Raw genomic sequence first — 20,979 nt, 5'->3', positions numbered from 1 at the left:
TCTTGCCTGTGCAGTTTGTGAAGTGCCTCTTCACTGCCTTTTTTTGGGGGGGGGGGGAGGAAGAGTGCTCTGTATACTAAAGAAGAATACAGTATTGAGTGCCAGGCAGAGAGGTATTAGGTGAACATTGTCTATGGAAGTTCCATTCAGCAGTTGCATTAGCAAGGAAGTTTTGTTTCTTGCTTCCCTATAACATTGTGGTCCTTCAATGCACTTCCCAGTTTTTCATTTCTTGCAGTCTTTTCTCAAAAGCTAGTGTGGCAGCCATGGGACAGGAAAATCTGCAGCGGCTATTCCCATCCCCATGGAGGGCTTGTTTCTTTTAAATGGCAGTCAACAATGTTATATTAATGCTGTAACATTTTGCGTATTAGCTTCTCTGAATTCTCCACTTTTTTTAAAAAAGGTCTCCCACCCCTTTTATTGTGGAGACTTATGTCTTTGCATTGTTGTTGCTGTTATTTACATCAGTTAAAATACATAAAAGATAAAACTATACTTATTTCAGCACAATAAAACAATGACAATAAAAGTTCCAGCCCCTGATGTTCAGATCAGGGGTTGGAACTGAGGCAATTGCTGGTTATCATGTCTCCCTGGAAACAGAAGATGGAGACAAGGGAGAGTAGCTTTGGATTGGAATCTGCAACCTTAACTTACCACAGGGCTTTTTTTGTAGAAAAAGTCCAGCAGGAACTCATTTGCCTATTAGGCTACACCCCTTGGTGTCACCAGTGTTTCACACAGGGCTTTTTTGTGGGAAAAGCCCAGCAGGAATTCATTTGCATGTTAGGCCACACCTCCTGACAACAAGCCAGCCAGAACTGCGTTCCTGTGCATTCCTGCTCAAAAAAAGCCCTGCTTACACAAAATGTTATGGACTTGAGAACTCTTTTAAATAAATTTTGGCACTGGAATTGCATGCCAAGAATTCTGACATGTAAGGCTGAGGCCATTAGGTTATCTGTATATATATATATTAGTTAAGTTTCATTTTACTTCAGTTTCTTCAAGGAAAGACTTTCTTGGCATAAGTGTTTGCTTTGCTGATTTAGTTCAAAGAAAGCTTCTTCTGCATCCATCCTGAGATGTTCCCTTGAGTGATACTCAGAGCAAAACCTTATATCAGACGTGATAACCATCAATTCTCTCAGGGTCACATTTCCCTTTTTTGGGCCCCTTACTTGGAGCAGTCTCAGGTTAGTTATTCCGAAGGATTAAGTACAGAACGTAACAGTTGGTGAGATACAAGTCTTTTAGTTGTTGAAATACAGGTCTGTTGTTCATGATAAACATCAGTCTATACTACTATATATGAATATATGGATATGGATACATGAATATATAAAGTATATGAATACATGAATATGTGAATAAGAAGCAACGAAAATGCAATCAAAACATAATTCATATGCAATGAAAATACTACAGAGAATATTCAGTTGATCAGACAAATGCAATCACACTTTTAGCATCAATAACATTCAGTAGCATTCAGGACCATTGTCAGGAGCCTATCCTGACAGTCTGGCCCATGGCTCTTTTCTCCCTCCCCCCCTCATTCTGTCATCACCCTTTGAAGCTCTGAGGCTGCCAAAGTTCCCAGCTCCTTCTGCCTCATCTTTGCCTGCTTCAGCAGGAAGCTCTTTTGGGCTTACAAAGAAAATAACTGAATGCATGTTCCATTAAGATCTTTGCATCCAGATTGACTACTCTGAGAGTAGTCTATCTGGGCCCAGAGACCTTAATGGAAAATCCATTCCACATTTTCTTTGCAACTTTGTCTGTGCCGCAATGTATTTCAATTGACTGGAGTGCAAGTTGTTTCACTTTCCAGTGTTTGTATGGCCAGTTGAAGCTGCTGCTTGCTGGAGTGGTCTCCTTACAAATAAAGAACTGATGCTTTGAGTCAGCTTGGCTCTGCTGAGTGGACTGGAGAACTGGTGCCTAGTGAGTACTCTAAGCTGAGAACCCACAGCCAAAGGGGGATATTACACAGGGGTGCTATTGGCAATATGAGTAGACTCAGGGGTGGGTTGGGGGGGGGGAGAGAAGTTTGCAGTGCTCATCCATTTCTTGTTTTCCTAGGCTAAGAACATTTTATATTTTAGTTTATAGTTTTAGTTTCTGCTGTGATCCTTTTGTTTTTTCTTGCTGTTTTATTTTAAAAATTGCATTGCCAAATCTCACTATTCCCCCACCTTTCCATTTTGAACAAAATTTCGCTAGAGTTTCAAGTATATTTGTATTTTAAGTTTTAAAAAATCTTTAATTGTGTTTGTGTCCTCTATCAAGTTTATATCTCTGCTACCTGGCATTACATTTTATGACACACATGGTCCAGCCCCACAAGTCCCATTTATGTCAGATCTGGCCCTTGTAACAAATAAGTTTTATACCCCGGACCTACAGGATGAGAAAAAGATGCATAAAACATATCAAGGCATAAAAAGTACATGAATTCAGGAAACACAGAAGAAATAATATTGGCCATGGTTCAAAGAACCATGACATAGTCTGTGTGAACCAGAGGGAGCTTTAGTTTTGCTTTCCCTCACACATCTGCACCTTCCCAACCATAACACAGCAAAACACTTCTGAAACCAAAGGGAGTTTTGAGAGCATTTGTGATAGGCAATAGTATGTGTGTTAGTGAAACAATAAACTCCACTGGTTTAGCAAAAGCCCCTACATGAGCTTTTTTGGATCTCAGCCATTGTAATGATATAGATCTATGTAGTGTTCATAGTGCTCCATTTTACTACGAAGTCTGATGGGATGGTTAGACATAAGCTTCTTTGTGCTAGTGCTAGTGCCTGGTCTGCCCTTGGTTCTCTCGAGCATTCTGTTCCTTAGTCCATAATCATATTCCTCTTTACCCAAACAATTTCTACTGTACAGTTAAAAATCATACGGAACCCTGTCTACAAAAATAGATAACTATCTACAGGATAGGCTACAAGATATATCTCCTTGTTTCACATCTTACTGCTTTGTCAGCTTGTTCTCACTCGACATTCATTCATGTTCTTTCCCAATTTTTCTTTGCAGTAAATATTGTTACTGAGCGATTAAACTTTTTAGACATAGGACTCTGTCGAATGAAAAGGAAGTGATATTATGGCGCCCAGAGACAAATACTGAAAAAATGTTCCCATGTTTAAACAGATAAACCAACATCTATCATCTCCATTTTATTGAAAGGTGGAGCAGGCAGTGAAAACAACCCCCCCCCCAATAATATATATCTATAAACATTATTTGGTTTTGAGGTTTTACGTGGCTTTTGAAATTGGGGGTTGCAATGACCCCCAAGGAAACTAGTCTTTGCCACCTGAATTATTTACATAGGAGGAGCAGGTAAAAGACCTGTGGTTGTGCTCTGTCAATGGTTCCCTCATGCCCATAGCCACATGGAAAAGCTCAAATTGAACTGTACTGAAGTTTTGGAAATGGGGTCATTCTATCCCCCAACAGAATAAGCCTGGACATGTTTGAAGGCATCCTCTGAACCTCACATCTTTCAGACTTGACAGAGCTATGAAGCCTGGAATTCTAGATGACCCCTGGCCGCCTGTTTCCTGAACTAATTGCTTCCCCTTGTCCTTCAAATTTTACAAGCCTCAGAATGGTCTTCTCAACTTTACATATCTGGGGTGGGGGAAATACTTCAGATGACCCCAGCAACCTGTCCACTGAGCTGACCATTGCACTGAACTGTTCACCTTCAAATTTTCCAAACCTCTGATCTGACCATCTCAACTTTATAGGGGGAAGTTTCTTTAGATGACCCATAGCCACCTGTACACTGAACTATTCATTTGTGACCCTGGCCACCTGTTTTCTGATCTATTTGCTTCCCTTTATCCTAATTTGTTGTTCCATTATTATCATGTAAAGTTTCGATGTTGTTAACACTTAAAAATGATTGTTTTCTTTAAAATAAACCATTTTATAGATTCCCAACTGTGTCTTCTGCTTTAACAATGGTAGGGTCAATTTGACCCCATTTATGTTTTTGTGGAGTTTTGATGTTTTCAATTAGGGGTATTTTGACCCCAGTTCCAAATTTTACTCTCCTTTGTCCTGCATTTCTGAAGGAAGTTATTCTTGAGTCATGATATTTTTCTTAGTAGCTAATGCCATGACCAAGAGAGCTATCAGGTTTCTATTGCTTTTTGCTGTTAATGTGGGGTCACTTTGACTCCACGCCAAAGCAGTATAGTTGGGTTTTTTTCCTTGGTAGCGTTAAGGACAAAAATTAACTATTTTTCTTAGATGAGAATGGCATTGATACCACACCTATTCCACCACTTATATGTATTTGCACCATATTCACCATAAAGTTATTCACTGCATTGCCTTTGTACAACTCTCTATCCTAGAAAACTTGCACACGAAAGCTCACACCTTGAATTAAACTTTGTTGGTCTTAAAGGTGCCGGTAGACTCTAACTTTGTTGGAAAGTCAATAGTTCAGCAGCCTGGTGCAAAAGTTTGAATTGTTTCTGATGCTAAGGTAAGGTGTTGCATTTGAGAATTTACACCAGTTAAACAAAGTACAGTTTACTACAGCAAAATTGGCATTATATTACACAGAAGTCTAGTCATATGCCCAGTGTTATCTGAACAAGTCCCATGTTTCTTTGGCACTTGCTGCCTTCTTCAGTCCAATGCTAGCAGGAACATCCTGTGCTCATTCCTCTGACAGGAGCACCTTCTCATGACAGTGCTTAATGTGTGTGTCCTGCTGGCATTAAAGTGGTGTACTTTATTAAGATGGCTGTTTTTTCTGCAAAAGATTCCACATTTTACTATGGTCGTTTTCGCACTCACCTTAATCAGCAGCAACAACCCTCTTCATCGCGCAGGATCTGCGCGGATTTCGCACTAATTGCCGCGGAGCACCCAGAAGAGCCGGAAAGTCCCGGCGCTTTTGCGGCGCAAACGGAACCACCAAAACCCAGTTTCCGTTTGCACCGCAAAAGCGCCGGGACTTTCCGGCTCTTCTGGGTGCTCCGCAGCAATTAGTGCGAAATCCGCGCAGATCCTGCGCGGTGAAGAGGGTCGTCGCTGCTGATTAAGGTGAGTGCGAAAACGACCTATGTGAAATAATCTGAAGCAATCTTCTATTATTTAAATTATATTCATTTCTGGAAATAAGATATATAAAAGTCAGGAGAAATGGATGTGGTATTGAAAAGTTGAATAACACTGGATTCTGATGTGCATTTTCTAATAAATTCATGAATTGGCATAAACTTTTACTGAAATTGACAGCAGCACTTTACTGGTAAAATATATGTAACTATGGTGGTGGGGAACATATGGAACATATGGAAGACTGTTTATACGTTGTGGTATTTCCTGGGAGTAGGACTCCATTCCAGAGGCAGATTTTGTTCTCACACAATAGCTCACATATGTCACTTTGCTGCCCTTATGGGAACGCATGGGAATCACAAAGTCCCACCACCTGCCTCTTGCTGGAAGAATTCACTTGGAAATGTCCCTGAGGGCCCCAGCTATCAAGAGTTTGCTGGTCTCAAATCCTTCTCTTTCACTTTTATAGCTCTGTCCTCAATTCTGTTTGATTATTATAATGGTGTGCTTAGCGCTAGCTTTTATCTATCGAGCAGGACCCGCAAGGACTTGAGGAGAAGGGGAAATCCATTCCTCTCACCCCTGCTGCTAGCTGTGGGGTACCATCTCCTTGTCACTGACAACACACCTCTCCCACCTTTGACTCAGCTTACCAACTCCCTTTCCTGACCATCTCTACCACCACCTCTCCCTTCTGGCCACTGCCAATGCTGAGGCACAGTTTTGGGTTGCTGCTTTCTACACTACAGATTGGCTGTCATTAACAAGTAGGGAATTAGCTATTGTTGATGATAGTCAGGAAGCGTGGCAAAGAAGTTTTGTTTGAAAGGGCATTTTGCTGAACAATTAAATTGGAGTATTGTGATTGGACTCAGTGCTGGCTCTAGATAGTCTGGTACCCTAGGCAAAGCTAACTTCTGGTGCTCCTCCCCCACTGATAACATCACCGAGTCACATGAGGGTGCCCAATTTGGTGCCCCCAGACGGCCGGTCTAGTGGCAGGGCTGGTTTGGACTGGTTTATTAGTGTTTTGATTTTTTTAAAAAAAATAATTTTGATTTAGATTGCTGCTTATTTTAACTGCTATTGTTGATGGCAGTGGGCATTTTTACAAGCCGCTTGGGCCTCTTCACAGGGAAGGCGGGTTAGAAATATTTTAATGACAGCTTAGTGACTGAGTGAAGGGCTAAGAAGAAATCAGACACAGTCCTCTGATGGATACAGTCAACATGAGCTTGTGGGCATAAGATATCTGCTGCCTCATTGTATAACTTAATAGTGCTATCAATGTGTCCTTTGAAAATAAATCTCATGAACTGCTGCTTCTGTCTAAAACACAGATTTTAAAATTATATGTACAATAACAAATATTGCTATGTACATAAGGGTGTTTTGAAGCAAGAACAAAAAGATTTTGTTGCCAGGAACATTACATTTGCCAGGCCTCCTAACTACTGTAGCTTCTTTGGCTTTAGTAGAAAGTTTTAAGAATTAGTCGTCTAAGTATTGTGGTTTATATCACACACGTGCTTAAGTAAATTAAACTAATACTGCAAAGAAAGATAACTGCCCAAAAGAAAGATACTGTCCAAATTAAAATTAAGTAGTAAATGGTTGACTGCCATTTAGGCTAAAGTTCACAAGCCTCTTACTCCAGAGCAATTTTGCTTCAAGCACTTTCAATGACTTTAGGTAGGTAGCTTTTGGCTAGCAGTTTACTATTCCTTTGTTAATGGTGTGTATATGTATGCATTAATTGCTGTGTACAGAAGGTGTCAATCAGAGCTCTTTTCCTTTTAATTCCATAGACATAATTTTCTTTTACATGTTTACTGAACAAATTCTCCTTGAGTAGCAGCTTAATGTTGCTTTCTTTGTAATTGACTATGATGGATAGTTTTGAAACTGTCCCCCTTCTCCATTTGCAGAGCATGTCCTCCTGATGGAGAGGGAGTTCTATAAAACTCTCTGAGAGGTATGAGACACTCCAATTAACAATATTTTCCATTGGCCAGTCTCCAGAATAAGACTGTTGTTACAGTTCTTAGTGCAGTTGCCATTTTAATGTTAATGGATTCTTTCTTTCTTTAACTAAATTGATGTGTAGCTGGTGAATAATTGAAAATAGGCCACTATTAAAATAATAATTTTGCTAACTGCTGTGCTGCTTTATTGCATATGCTTATTCCCAGGTATCTGTCTGGACAGTCATTTTTATGGTTCAGTCAAACATCGTCCTATGTGAATGTCTCAAGTGCTACAGCCTTTAGTGTTCTATACCAACTGCCCTTCTTCATAAGAACATAACAGAAGCCATGTTGGATCAGGCCAATGGCCCATCCAGTCCAACACTCTGTGTCACATAGTGGCCAACTGCTCTTCAACTTGTAACTGTTTCCAGTTTTCTGTCCTATAACATCTCAAATTATTAGGATAATATTTAATTGCAATTTATTAACATTTTAGTGGTAAAGAAGGTAGAAATATGGAGTAGGGAAATGTATAGTGAATTCACTTGCACATTCTTGCTGATTCTTTTTCTGACCTTACAACTATATATTTTTTAAACATAAACCCTTTTTGAAGTTATACTAGCAATTATGTAGGGTTTGTGATGATGTCAAAAAGCCAAATATGACTTAAAGTAAAGCTTTCTAGCTTCACTTCATTTCGCAGGACCCCACAAAGAGTCACTGAAGCAACAGTTTCAGATCTTTTAAAAATCAAATATACTTTCCATTTCACTTTAGCCCTACAATTTCTAAGTGGGAACACTGGCACTAAGGGTTGTAAGACTGGAACACAATAATTTATAATAGCATTTGTTTTAATTTGATTACATGTGTGATATACATATTATTCCTCCTTTAATTTTTACAGTCATCCTTGCAGTGTAGCAGGAAAATAACAGAGTCCGCACACATTGCTGTGTTGAAATGAGGTATTTACTTTGACATCAAAGCAGAACTTAGCAAGGCATATGCCTTTAAAATAGCTAAGTTAAAGTTCTTCTTCAACAGACCGTTTTTATTCACCCCCTATACAAGCAGCCAAGCCCCCATACTTATCTACTCCACATGCCCCCACCTTCCTGTAATTTTCCATATGTCCTCTGTCCCTCTTTGTTATCAGCTTAGCAAAAGTTTCTCAGGGCCTCTCTTATCTACTTTTACAACCTTGAATCCACTCCCATTTTGGGCTGTGTGGCCTCCAACAGTCACTCTAAACGTTGCATCAGACATTCTCTTCTGGAGGCCAAACCATATTTTCATTTATTATTATAGGGGTATTTATTAATTATTCAGGGGTCCCTCTTCAGCAGCAGGCTAAAATGTTTGGGGTGATAATAACTGGCCCCATATAATCCATTGAGTACTGTAGTGAAAAAGAAGTTTCAACTTGGTACAACTATACTTTCGTTGCCCACATAGTCCATTAATATGAAGTGGTTCCCTATAATGGAACAACAGGTTATTGAGGCAGGGGAAGTTGGGCTGAACTAATTCTCTACCTGCAAGTACTTAGTCTGAGAACTGTAAAAGGCATGAGCCCAACAGCTTTTGTCTCCTAGCTAGGGTTGCCAACTCAAGGTTGGAAAATTCCTGGAGACTTTTTCTACAAAAAAGCCCTATGTGAAACAATGGTGATGCCAGTGGGTGTGGCCTAATATGCAAATGAGTTCCTGCTGGGCTTTTTCTACCAAAAAAGCCCTGACACCAACAGTACATATACTAAGAGTATTACATAAATACAATACACTAACAAACTATACATCAAGATAAATATACAAAAGTCATAATTAAAGAATGATTGCTGTGGCACAAGATTAGTTAGGAAAAATACAAAAAATATGATGGAATTAAAAAAAACCAATATCAGACTATGATGTAAATATTTAGGGATATATGATTTAAAAGAACTAAAGTGCCATTCAAAATTTAAAATATTCCTGGAGATTTGAGGATGGGTTTGGGGAGAGATCTTAGCAGTGTATGATGCCTTTGGGTCCACCCTCCAAAGCAGCCATTTTCCCGAGAGGACAACTGATCTTTGTAGTTTGGAGTTCAGTTGTAGTTCTGGGAGATCTTCAGACCCAATAGGAAGTTGTTAAAGCTATCCCTGGCTCACAGTCTGGTGCCTATGATAGCCAGTCTAGTAAATCAAGAGGAGCCCAACAGGATGTGTTTGTTTTCTTTGTTTTTGTTTATTTTACCATTATTGTTAAAATTAGTTGTTTTGGAAATTTTTGCAAGCTGTTTTCAGTCCCTTTGGCAAGAAAAGTGGCATAGAAATACTCAAATAAATAAAAGCATGCTTTGTCTAATATATTCAAATTATCAAGTCCACATCCAGTCTATTCAAGCTTGGATAATTAAAGTTGTTGTTTACATGGGGGAGCCTCAAAGTGGTGGATAATTTTATGTAACGCTTCTGCAGAGTTAAGATGGAAAGAAATTAATTTAGATTGTTTAGAACATCTGAAGACCTTGGAAGATCCAGAAGAGAAGCTAGGAACAGTTTTAAGAAATAATCCTGTAATGGAAGCCCAAATAGTAGGTGAAATCTGTGAACAGGATCAAATAACATGTTATTTTGGGTATATAAACTGGGTTTATAGTCCTGTCCAAAGATACATTATTTTGGAACATGGGACCATTCTAGTTTGGTCCTCCTCCCTCCCAGTACATCTGCAGGGAACAGTTGTCAAGGAAAATTAATTTATTTTGTGGTTCCACATATATCCATTCTGGAATCTGGAATGCAAATATATCTATAATAAAAGTACAATAATGGAAATTGTAAAATATTTGCTAAGATCATTTAAAAGTTTTATAAAAGAAATAAGTTGAGAAGAGTTATTAATTTGAATTTCCATGCATATGAAATAGAGTTGCAGCTCTGGATTAGAAAATACCTAGAAAGTTGGAGTGGAGTTTGGGGACAGGAGAAAACAGGGTACAATGCCATAGAGACCATCCTTCAAAGTAGCCATTTTTTCCAGGGGAACTGATCTTAGTCACCTGGAGATCAATTGTAATACAGGAGATCGATCTCCAGGTGCTACCTGGAGTTTGGCAACCTTAGTATGGAAAAAGAGAGTGCAATTTCTAAAATATGTTTTTTAAAAGACCAAACACTAAACAGAACAGACCCAGTGAAAAGTTTAAAATTTGTTTTTAACTTTTGTGTATGTATCAACTTCACAGCTGAAGTTTGCACTAAACGTACTAGTTTTAGCCATGTTTAAGCACATGTATTGGATCTGCTTGGCATATTGTTAGACAATGCAGCATGTCATTGATAATTATGTCTACATGGCCTTGTTTGTGAAAAGCTCTTTGAAAAGTGTATTTTGAGACTTAATTTTTCTCCTCTCCTTCCCAGAGGAAGGATATGATTAGTTTAAACAAGTTAGAACCTGCAGGGACATGTGTGTGTTGGATCTCATTTTCCCCTCCCCAACTATTTTCTCTTTCCCTTCTCTGCAAGCCCCCATAAGCCTCTGTCCTTTTCTTGCTTTCTTTTCTCTTTGCTACCCAACAACCAATATACCTTTATCTGCCCCTCTTCTTCAGCTCCCTGCTACTTGGCAGCCTCTATCTAGGAAAAATATAGGCCAGGTGTGGTGCAGGCTTCTGAGTAGGCTTGCCAATCCCCAGGTCCCAGTGGGGGTTCTCCCGTTTTCCCAGGCTCCTTCCTGCTCCCAGTCAGCTTGCCAGTGCGGGGAAGCCCCGCCCCCACAGCCACCATGTGCCTTTCCACCTCTGGAGGATTCAGACTCCACTTGGAAAAGGCTTCCTCTAGGAATGGTGTGTCTGGTCCTTAAGGCTAAATGGAGATGGGAGTAGGAGGCAGAAGAACATGGCTGCTCCCTCTGGCTGTGAAACCATCCCAGACTCTCTGTTGGTTGCATAATCTTTTCAGAGGTCCTTTGCATAGGAAAGGTAAACTTGAACCTTTGGTTGATCTGTGTTACTTTGAAGAAGTTGGAAGTTCAGCAACTCATGAGTAGAGATGCCAATCCCCAGGTGGGAGCAGGCCCTCCCCTGCCTCAGAGTAATCAGAAACGGAGTGGGGGGGGGAATTTCTGCTGGGCAATTCATTATGGAGATCGATTCTCATAGGGTATAATGGATAATTGATCTACCATAGGGGTATCTGGGGCTCTGGAGGGGCTGTTTTTTGAGGTAGAGGCACCAAGTTTTCAGCATAGCATCTGATGACTCTCCTCAAAAATGCTCTCCAGGTTTCAAAAAGATTGGACCAGGGGAGTCCAATTCTGTGAGCCTCGAAAGAAAGTGCCCCTATCCTTCATAATTTCTAATGTGGGGAAGGCATTTAAAAGGTGTGCGGTTCTTTTAAATGTGATGGCCAGAACTCCCTTTGGAGTTCAGTTGTGCTTGTCATAACTTTGCTTATGGCTCCACCCCCAAAGTCTCCTGGCTCCACCCCCAAAGTCCCCAGATATTTCTTGAATTGGACTTGGCAACCCTATTTCTGGGCTAGGCTGTCTTGCATGGTAGGGAACCTACCATGGTTTTTCTGCCTCATTCTTTCCTTCTCAGCCATTCATGAACCTACCTTTATCTGCCTCCCATTCTCAGCTATATTATTTCATTTATATCCCATCTTTCTCTACAGTTACGGTTGCCAGGTCCCCTTGCTGTTGCAGCAGGGGGATTTGGGGGGGTGTTCAAGGGGGTGTTTGCAGGATGTCACGTGTGATGCTGGTTTTTTTGGGCAAAATTCTATGGGTTTTTGCCTTCAAAACCATAGAGTTTGCCCAAAAAACCAGAGCATCACTGCACTATCTCCCCAGTGCAATGACATCACCTGGAAGTGACATCGTCATGTCTGCAACATCTCTATTTGGATTTCCTATGGAAGAAATGGCTGCTTTTTTTAAAAAAAGGGGGGGAAATTATCCTTGGGGAAAAATGACTTCATCTTGGGGCTAAGAGCCACTGTACTGAATCATCTCAGTGTGTATTCTAAGATGAACATAGGATTTATCTTTTCTGTTGACTACCATCAAGTTAAGCTTTCCCACAAAATGCTAGATTGGACCCTATTTCCAGCTGTGTTTCTGTGAACAATTAGATTTGTTCCTTCCCTTCAAATCCATAAAGTCTAACTTGGCTTTCTGACACTGACTGAACTACTTATATTAGGGAAAGCTGATCTTAAAAGAGAAAAATTGGATGTTCGGCAAACCCAGCAGATATTTTGAAACTCACTTGGAGCTGATAAGAGTCATCGTAAATTTAAACATTACCTTGCCTTGCACAGAAACCACACTAATAAATGGCTTTGAATTTTTTATGAATGACTGAGTACTGTGCTTTACTAATAAGCCCAAGCTGTTCTCTCTCTCTCTCTCTCTCTCTCTCTCTCTCTCTCTCTCTCTCTCTCTCTCCTTCCTTCCTTCCGTCCTTCCGGATGATGCAGAAAAAACACTGATGAGGTGTCATATAATTTTACAAGTTGCATAACTGCTTTTAACTACTAAACTCTCTCTCTGATTAAAATAACAATTGAGCCTGTAATTTTTCTGAACAGCTGCTGCTACAGGGGGTCATTACCCTAGAGAGCTTAGAAATAATTGTACTCCTAATACATGAGTTATGTAGTCTCATGTTTTACAGCAATGCACAAAGTTTAAAGCCTATAGTAGAATGTTATTTGAAAGCTGTCAAACCATGTTAAAAAAGACTGCATCGTCAAAGGCCCTTGTGGCCAAGATTCAACATGTAGCCTTGTCTTACTCATTATAAAATGCATGTTTATAAAGTTCCACAGAGCATCCAATTCCCAATTCACTTATATCAGCAAGACTTAACTTGCTCATTAATCTAAATTCTTTTGCAACTTTAATCTACATGTTTAATTAATCATAAAATGAGGCGGTAAGTAATTTCAGCAATGTGTGGCTTGTTATCAGATGCATTTAATCACTCTTCTGTGAGCTCATTTGGAAACACCTGAAAATGTCGAGAGCAGTTTGAATAAGCATAAATTATTCTTTGTCAGTGTACTTCACCCAACTAATAAGACATTAATTTAAAAAGGCACTGTTCGTCATTTTTAAATCTTCACCAATATTTTTAGCTTAGCAATGCAACTCTTAATTGTATATGCTGTACAATTCACAGTATAGTGGCCAACACTGAAACAGGAAGTATTATTGAATTCATTTTTCCTGTTTACGTGTAATTACTCTGTGTAATCTTAGGTTGAATGAAGATTAACCATTGTTATCAAATCTTAAGTATTTAAATGTTCTTGGAACCAGCTACTAGTTAATTGAAATCATAAAAGCCACTAGATGGTATAATAACAGTTGTAAGATTATATCTCTTCCATGTATTTACTTTGTTTGGAATGCCATTACATGCTTTCTTCTTTATTAAATATATAGCTAAAATACAACATATATGAAGAATTAACTTGTACTAATGAAGGCCCAAGTTTTAAAATAGCGTGGTTTTAGCAAGATAGCAGGATGCAGCAGAATGTCTTATCTTACTTCAGTAGTATTTTCTCCACATTTCAGTGTATTAGTTGCAGAAGGACTCCCATGTTGATTGTTTCCCACAGGTAGGTGTCTCTAGTAATGCTGGCACAGTTCCTTCAGAAAGAGGTCCAAATATGACATCTACAGTCCTAGAGGTTTATGTCTTGGTTAAACACGTGCATAGATTTCTAGGATCAAAGCTCCATGTTGCAGTGCTATCATGGTGGATTTCCTGATATAGGGAAGTTCCCAGAATCAAAGGTGCCAGTCTGGACTCTCACTTTTGCCAAGAGCAGCTCAAGATTATGAGCCCCCCCCCGCCCTCTTGGGATGTGCCTATTGCTAGATCGACCCATTCTTTTCTAGCCCCTTGATTGTCATTCCTGGACAATGGCAGTACTCTTAAATAAGACTCTCATGATCTCAGGGAGATATTTCCCTTCTGTGTCAGAAATTCAGGGACTAAAAATGGCATTTTAGAGAGTATCAGTGTCTGCTCTATTCTTCTCATAAATGGATGACTTTTGTAAGAATAATTATTCTTTGTCAGTGTCTATATGCGCCCCCTTGCCCAGATTGTCAGGAGGTATGGACTGGGTTGCCATCAATATGCGGATGACACCCAGCTCTACCTATTGATGGGTGGCCAGTCTGACTGTACCCTGGAAAATCTAGACCTGGCATTACAAGCCGTGGCCTCTTGGCTCAGACTGAGTCGGCTGAAGTTGAATCTGACGAAGACGGAGGTTCTCTACCTGGGTCGGGGCGGTCCGGGGAGAGAGATCCAGCTGCCGGCCCTTGACGGGGTGCCACTGATACCGGTCCCCAAGGTCAAGAGCTTAGGCGTGCTCCTTGAGTCCTCCCTTACAATGGAGGCTCAGGTGGCAGCCACTGTTAGAGCTGCCTTTTTCCATCTTAGGCAAGCGCGGCAGCTGGCCCCTTACCTGGAGCGCAACGACTTAGCGACGGTAATCCATGCTACGGTCACCTCAAGAATAGATCACTGTAATGCTCTCTACATGGGGCTACCCCTGACGCTAACCCGGAGACTACAAGTAGTGCAGAACGCTGCGGCACGGCTGTTAATGGGGCTACCACGACGGGAGCACATTCAGCCAGTGCTGAGAGAGCTGCACTGGTTGCCTGTTGTGTTCCGAGTTCGCTTCAAGATGTTGGTATTAACCTTTAAAGCCCTATATGGTCAGGGACCTGCCTATCTACGGGACCGCCTTTCCCCATATATTCCCCAGAGAGCACTGCGATCAGGGACAAAAAAATCTGCTGTCTGCCCCTGGCCCAAAAGAAGCCAAGCTATGCATAACAAGATCTAGGGCTTTCTCGGTGGCAGCACCAGAACTCTGGAACACCCTCCCAGAAGCTATAGGGGCCCTGCGGGATTTGTCGGCGTTCCGCAGGGCCTGTAAGACCGAACTGTTTAAACAGGCTTTTGTGGTTGATTGAAAATGGGCTGCCACCGGACATCCCTCAGAATGCTGGCGAGCATAGGCAGAAGTCAATACCGCCTAGATTGGACTGAGACAGCGCTAATAGTTTTAAATTGATAAGTAAATTATGGTTTTATATGTTTTATTGAATTGATTGTTTTTATGATGTTGTGAGCCGCCCTGAGTCCGCTTGCGGAGAGGGCGGGATATAAATGTAAAGTAATAAATAAATAAATAAATAAATAAATAAATAAAAATTTTGGAAAGAAAATTATTAACCTGCTGTGAAACTTCTCAAATACTCATCCTGTGACCGTTTTCTTGTCTTGGATATTCCACTGCAGGAAAATGCAAGAAATAGGTTTGGCTGCAAAAGTTGTACATTTCTTGCCATTTTTTGGTCCATTCCAAATTTTCTTGAAGCTCCAATTTGACTGTGTTGTGCTCTAATAAGATCATTAGGCACACTGTCTCTGTGAACTGTCATAGATGCTGCATTGTTGAAGCAACAACAATAAGCTGTGGTAACTGGTTTCTTTCTGTATTTGCCTGCTGACAAATTCTCTGCCTCTTTCTCTACAATTTGATGTTTATTTTAAGCCTATATTCTCTCCAGATGGAAGTGATCACAGAGTGCTAAGCATGTAAAACAGCAGAGTTTTTGCAAAGTCATATAGTACCAACCAGCAGGCTAGACAGTTTAACAATGTTCCATGAAATTGCTTAAATAAAACTATATACTCATTATGGTGAGAATCTGACTGGAGAGAAAAAAACCTCACAAGAATATATGGCTACTTCTTAGTTTTTCTGAATGCAAGAAATTATTATGATTTGTTTATAAATGGTAGTGAACACCATACATGAAGTATGAACTGCTTTAGACTAAATGGAATCTTTTAAATGAAAGAAAATGATCCAGTTGGCAAAAAATTGCCCAGATTCTATCACAGAGCCACCAGTCCAATAAAGAGAGTGCTGCATTCAGAATTTAGATCCAGCTGTCTACTGTATTGTGGTTGGAAGCCCTATTTCCTTTTTGGTACAACCCCTTTCTCCTCTAAACACACACCTTCTGTTTGGCTCTACCCTTTCTTCTTTAAACACTCTTTTCTCCATTTCAATTTGCTTACTCTGTTAAGCGAAATCATACAAAATTTCACTTTGTTGGTTATTTTTTATTACTTCATATAAAACCAGAGAGAGAGAAAATGCTTTCCATGAGGTTATTTGAAGTGCTATTCAATACAATTGGTATAATTTGTGTAAATAGTACAAATATTGTTCTGGAGAAGCCTTGGTATCAAGGTCTACAGAAAGGTTTCTCCTTCTCAGAAGTGAGGCCAGTCCATGTCCATCCAAAATGCTTAACAATCTCAACATGCTGAATATATTTGGAATCATCCAGTAGAAAGAAAGGAACATAATTTTATCACTCAAGATTGATCAAAGGAGCCATAACTTAGCTAATGCAAAGAGCGGGGGGGACCTTTTCATATTGAGAAATACAGGGGCTTTTTTGTAGAAAAAGCCCAGCAGGAACTCATTAGTATGTGAGGTCACACCTCTGACATCACTGTCATTTGCATACTAGGCCACATCTCTGACATCATCATCATTTGTATACTAGGCTACACCTCTGACATCACAATCATTTGTGTACTAGGCCACACCTCTGACATCACCAAAAGTGCTATAATATCTTTTTTGAGTTGTGGTAACCAGAATTATACTGTGTACAATTCTGGTCACCACATCTCAAAAAAGATACTCTAGCACTGGAAAAAGTCCACAAATATATAGCCATCCCAGAAAAAAAAATCAAATTCCAAGACACTACTTGATCACAAGAGCCAGCATGGTGTAGTGCTTAAAGAAAGAAAGAGAAAGAAAGAAAGCAAATATGAAGGAAGGAAGGAAGGAAGGAAGGAAGGAAGGAAGGAAGGAAGGAAGGAAGGAAGGAAGGAAGGAAGGAAGGAAGGAAGGAAGGAAGGAAGGAGAGAGAGAGGGAGCGAGGGGGTTGGAAATTAGGCAAACAGGGAAAAAGAAATATTGACAGAAAGAAAGAAAGAGTGGGGGAGTGGAAAATAAAGCAAATACTGTAGACAGAGAAAAAGAAAGACTGACAGAAAAATGAATGAATGAAAGGGGGAAGAGTTGAGAAGGGAGGGAGGGGAGGAATGAAAGGGAGGGGAGAGGGAGGGGGAGTTGAAATAAGGCAAACAGGGAAAAAGAAATATTGACAGAAAGAAAGAGTGAGGGAGTGAAAAATAAAGCAAATAGACAGAGAAAAAGAAAGACTGACAGAAAGAAAAAATGAATGAATGAAAAGGGGGAGAGAGTTGGAAAACAGAGAAATAAAGGAAAGAAAAAAACGGAGAGAGAGAGAGAGGAAGGAAAAGGGAGGGAAGGAGGGAAAGAAAGGAGGGGAAAAGGAAGAAAGAAAGAGACAAAGGAAAAGAAAGAAAGAAACTGAAAGGGGATGGGAGCAACTCACCTTAACAACTGTTGGCTCTGTGCCACGCAGTTGATTTTGTAGAGCTCCACTGGCCGGCATGATGACGGGAGGCCCCCACGCAAGCGTGGTTGGGCCCCCTGAGCTCTGCCGGCTGGCATGACATCAGGAGGCCCCACACAAGTGCGGCTCGGTCCCCTGAGCCTGGCGGCCAGCCGGGAAGCCACCTGGGGTGAGCTGGAATGCTGACGTAGGCAGCCAGAATGCTGCCCATGCCAGCTGGAATGGTGTTCCAGTGCATTCCAGCTCAAAAAAAGCCCTGGAGAAATGTATTACTCATTTTTTTTTAAATCAAGAGTTACATCTTTGATGCAGCTAACTTAATCTGCCAACAAATATCACAATCCAAACGTTTTGTTTATACATATGTACTGTTTTTTAAAATTAAGTTGCATTATCTTCTTTTAAAATTTTGTTGCTCCAGGAAAAAAAAAGAATACATATGATGTAATATTAAAAAAAAATTCTTTACATGGACAAAACTATCTGTAGGGTGCACCCAGGGCCGGCCCTAGCCTATCTGGCACCATAGGTAAAGCTAACTTCTGCCCCCCCCCCCTGTTGCCATTGGATTATTGTTTTATTTTGCTATGAGAGGCTCACAGGATTTGAGAGGCCAGCCTGGGGGAATCCTCTCCCTCCTCCTCTACCCCCAAGATCTTTACCCTTCCAGCCTTTCCATCTCCTGGTCCGGCTCCAGCCTCAGTGGTCCGGCTCCAGCCTCAGTCCTTCAATTCTCCAGCAAGAGAAACCGGCCCCAAAGGCAGAAGTGGGAGGACTTGTGGAGGTTCTCTAGGAAGCGCCACTCTATCACTTTAACCCTCTCAAGCCTGAAAGGCAAAGAAACCTTTGTGGTGAGCAGCTGTGTTGGTCTGAAATAACAGCAGAAAGTTTGAGTCCAGTTTGGCATCTTTAAGATCAAAGAAATTTTATTCAGAAGATGCACTGTGCGGGGCGGCTGAGGGGTTAGTGAAGGCGCAGGGCGCAAAGGAATTGCTGAAATTGGTGTTGTGTTGCCCTTTATCTGTCTAAGCTATGCCAAGAAAAAAGAAGGGCCTTTGGCCAGCCTCAGCAGCCGCTTTTCTCTGCCAGAGATAGAGAGAGCTCGAGTTAGAAGTAGGCAGAGCTGGAAGTGGAAAGAAGGGGTGCTGAGGACTGGGGGAGCAAGCAGTGCTGGGGACTAGGGGAGGCGTGCCTGCCTCATCCTCCACCCGTGCGCCTGCCTGCCGCCGCCCACTCCCACTCCCTCCTTCCCTTCCTGTCCCGTCCCTTCGTCTCTGAGGCCGGCAGGGCCCAGGTCCAGTGCACTGTGATCACACAGGGTGGGGAGGCGACAGGAAGGGAAGGAGGGGGTGGGCAGGCAGCGGCAGTGTTGGCGGCGGGTGGGAGGCAGGCAGAGGAGGAGGCAGGCATGCAGCAGCTGGAAGGGCCCAGGTGTGGCATCCTGTGGTGCATGGGGGGAGGTAAAGGGACGGTACAGAAAGGGAAGGAGGGGGTGAGGGGCGGCGTGCGAGCTCATGGGCAATGGAGGCAGGCAAACTAGGTGCTTGCCTGGAGCACTGGGAGGGGGGAGCTCGATTTGGCGTCCCAACCCTCTCGGCGCCCTAGGCAACCACCTAGTTTGCCTAGTGGGCGAGCCTGCCCTGTGTGCACCAACACAAGATTCCAGTTGTAGGGGTAGTTGGATATAAAGAATGCCTTAAACAATGGTTTGCACTACTTTGGCACCATTATTATAGCACTGGCTGCAAATATTAGACATGAACAATCCATACTTTTCTGTCACTTAGAGAGAGAAGTCATGTTGGATTAGGCCAATGACCCATCCAGTCCAACACTCTATGTCACACAGTGACCAAAAAACCCCAAATGCCGTCAGGAGATCCACCAGTGAGGCCAGGACACTAAAAGCCTCCCACTGTGCCCTCCCCCAAGCACCAAGAATACAGAGCATCACTGCCCCAGACAGAAAGTTCCAACAATAAGCTGTGGCTAATAGCCACTAATGGACCTCTGCTCCATATGTTTATCTAAGCCCCTCTTGAAGCTATGCTTGTAGCCGCCACCTTCTCCTGTGGCAGTGAATTCCATGTGTTAATCACCCTTTGGGTGAAGAAGTACTTCCTTTTATCAGTTCTAACCCGACTGCTCAGCAATTTCATTGAATATCCATGAGTTCTTGTATTTTGAGAAAGGGAGAAAAGTACTTCTTTCTCTACTTTCTCTATCCCATGCATAATCTTGTAAACCTCTATCATGTCACCCCTCAGTCGACATTTCTCCAAGCTAAAGAGCCCCAAGTGTTTTAACCTGTCTTCATAGGGAAAGTATTCCAACCCTTTAATTTTTCTAGTTACCTCTTGTTGCTACTGCCACACTACCTTCAAAGTTTGAAATGCTAGCTTAAACCACTGGACTTTCTCTGATAAGTCAAATGCCATCTTAGGGCGCAATGGACCAACTTACTTTCTTTTCTGAAGCTCATGGTGTGAAAAAATGCATTTTTTCTTTGGAGGTTTGAACTGAGCAAAACCTTCATTCTGAGTTTGAAAATATTCGCGCCCCCCCCCCCCCCCCGCCCCGTCATCCAACACAATATTTGTAAGGTTTTCCCTGCTGTATCTGTGGCATGCAGAAATTCCAAAAAATTCTGCTTGATATGGGAATTGATGTGAGGTCTCCTGGTGAGAGCTTAGTATATGTTACCATAAAGTAATAAAGTTGCCATTCTCCCCTTGCAATGTGAGAAATGAAACACAATTATTTCACAGCAGGCATGGGCTTTGGCATCTGCCCCAGCCTTTCCACTGCCGATGCTGGCACTGGCAATACCTATTTGTGCTTCTACTACAAGTTTACCTTAGTATTGCTATTTCCTCACAACTACTCTAATTTGAGTGTAGACATAATAGTGGCTGGTGTGTCAAGTGAATAGAGCCATGAGGTAACTTAGGGGCACTATGGCCCTAAGTTAGACTAAGTAATGTGGTTAGTGGTGGTCTGATATAACTCTACATGACAATAGTATTAACTTGCTGCATGATCTTGTGCAAATCAGTTTCTGGGCCAGTTCGTCATAGCAGAATGCCAAAAATGCTCAGGGTTATTTCCAATTGATCCTGAGTGCAAGCAACTCATGGAGTGGATATCTCCCAGTTCTCCCTGCAGTTCTCCACATCTCTGAAAAGTTGTTCCTTAGGGCAGAACTTAGGAACTGAACTGGGTATCAGATCTTCTGCAAATGGAACAAAAGCATGAAAGAGGAGGGAGAACTTCTGTTGACCTGTCAATTCATATTGCATCACCAATCCCATATGCCATTCTGTTCTCAAATATTCTCCAGCTTTCAGCAGCACCATTCTAGGGATAGTATCAATCTGCAGCGGGTGGGTTTATATGTT

The 20,979-nt window shown here is 41.5% G+C and overlaps 1 protein-coding gene across 9 annotated transcripts in view; it reads left to right on the top strand.

Annotated features, from left to right (window-relative positions):
- SOX6 (SRY-box transcription factor 6) overlaps nucleotides 1-20,979 on the top strand; it is an 841,142-nt gene that overhangs the window by 147,749 nt on the left and 672,414 nt on the right. The gene's annotated exons all lie outside the window — the stretch shown is intronic.

Source organism: Heteronotia binoei, chromosome 21, assembly GCF_032191835.1.
Source record: "Heteronotia binoei isolate CCM8104 ecotype False Entrance Well chromosome 21, APGP_CSIRO_Hbin_v1, whole genome shotgun sequence".
Taxonomy (NCBI): Eukaryota; Metazoa; Chordata; class Lepidosauria; order Squamata; family Gekkonidae; genus Heteronotia; species Heteronotia binoei.
The sequence above is the reverse complement of the archived record's forward strand: the minus strand, read 5'-3'. Positions and strand labels throughout refer to the sequence as shown.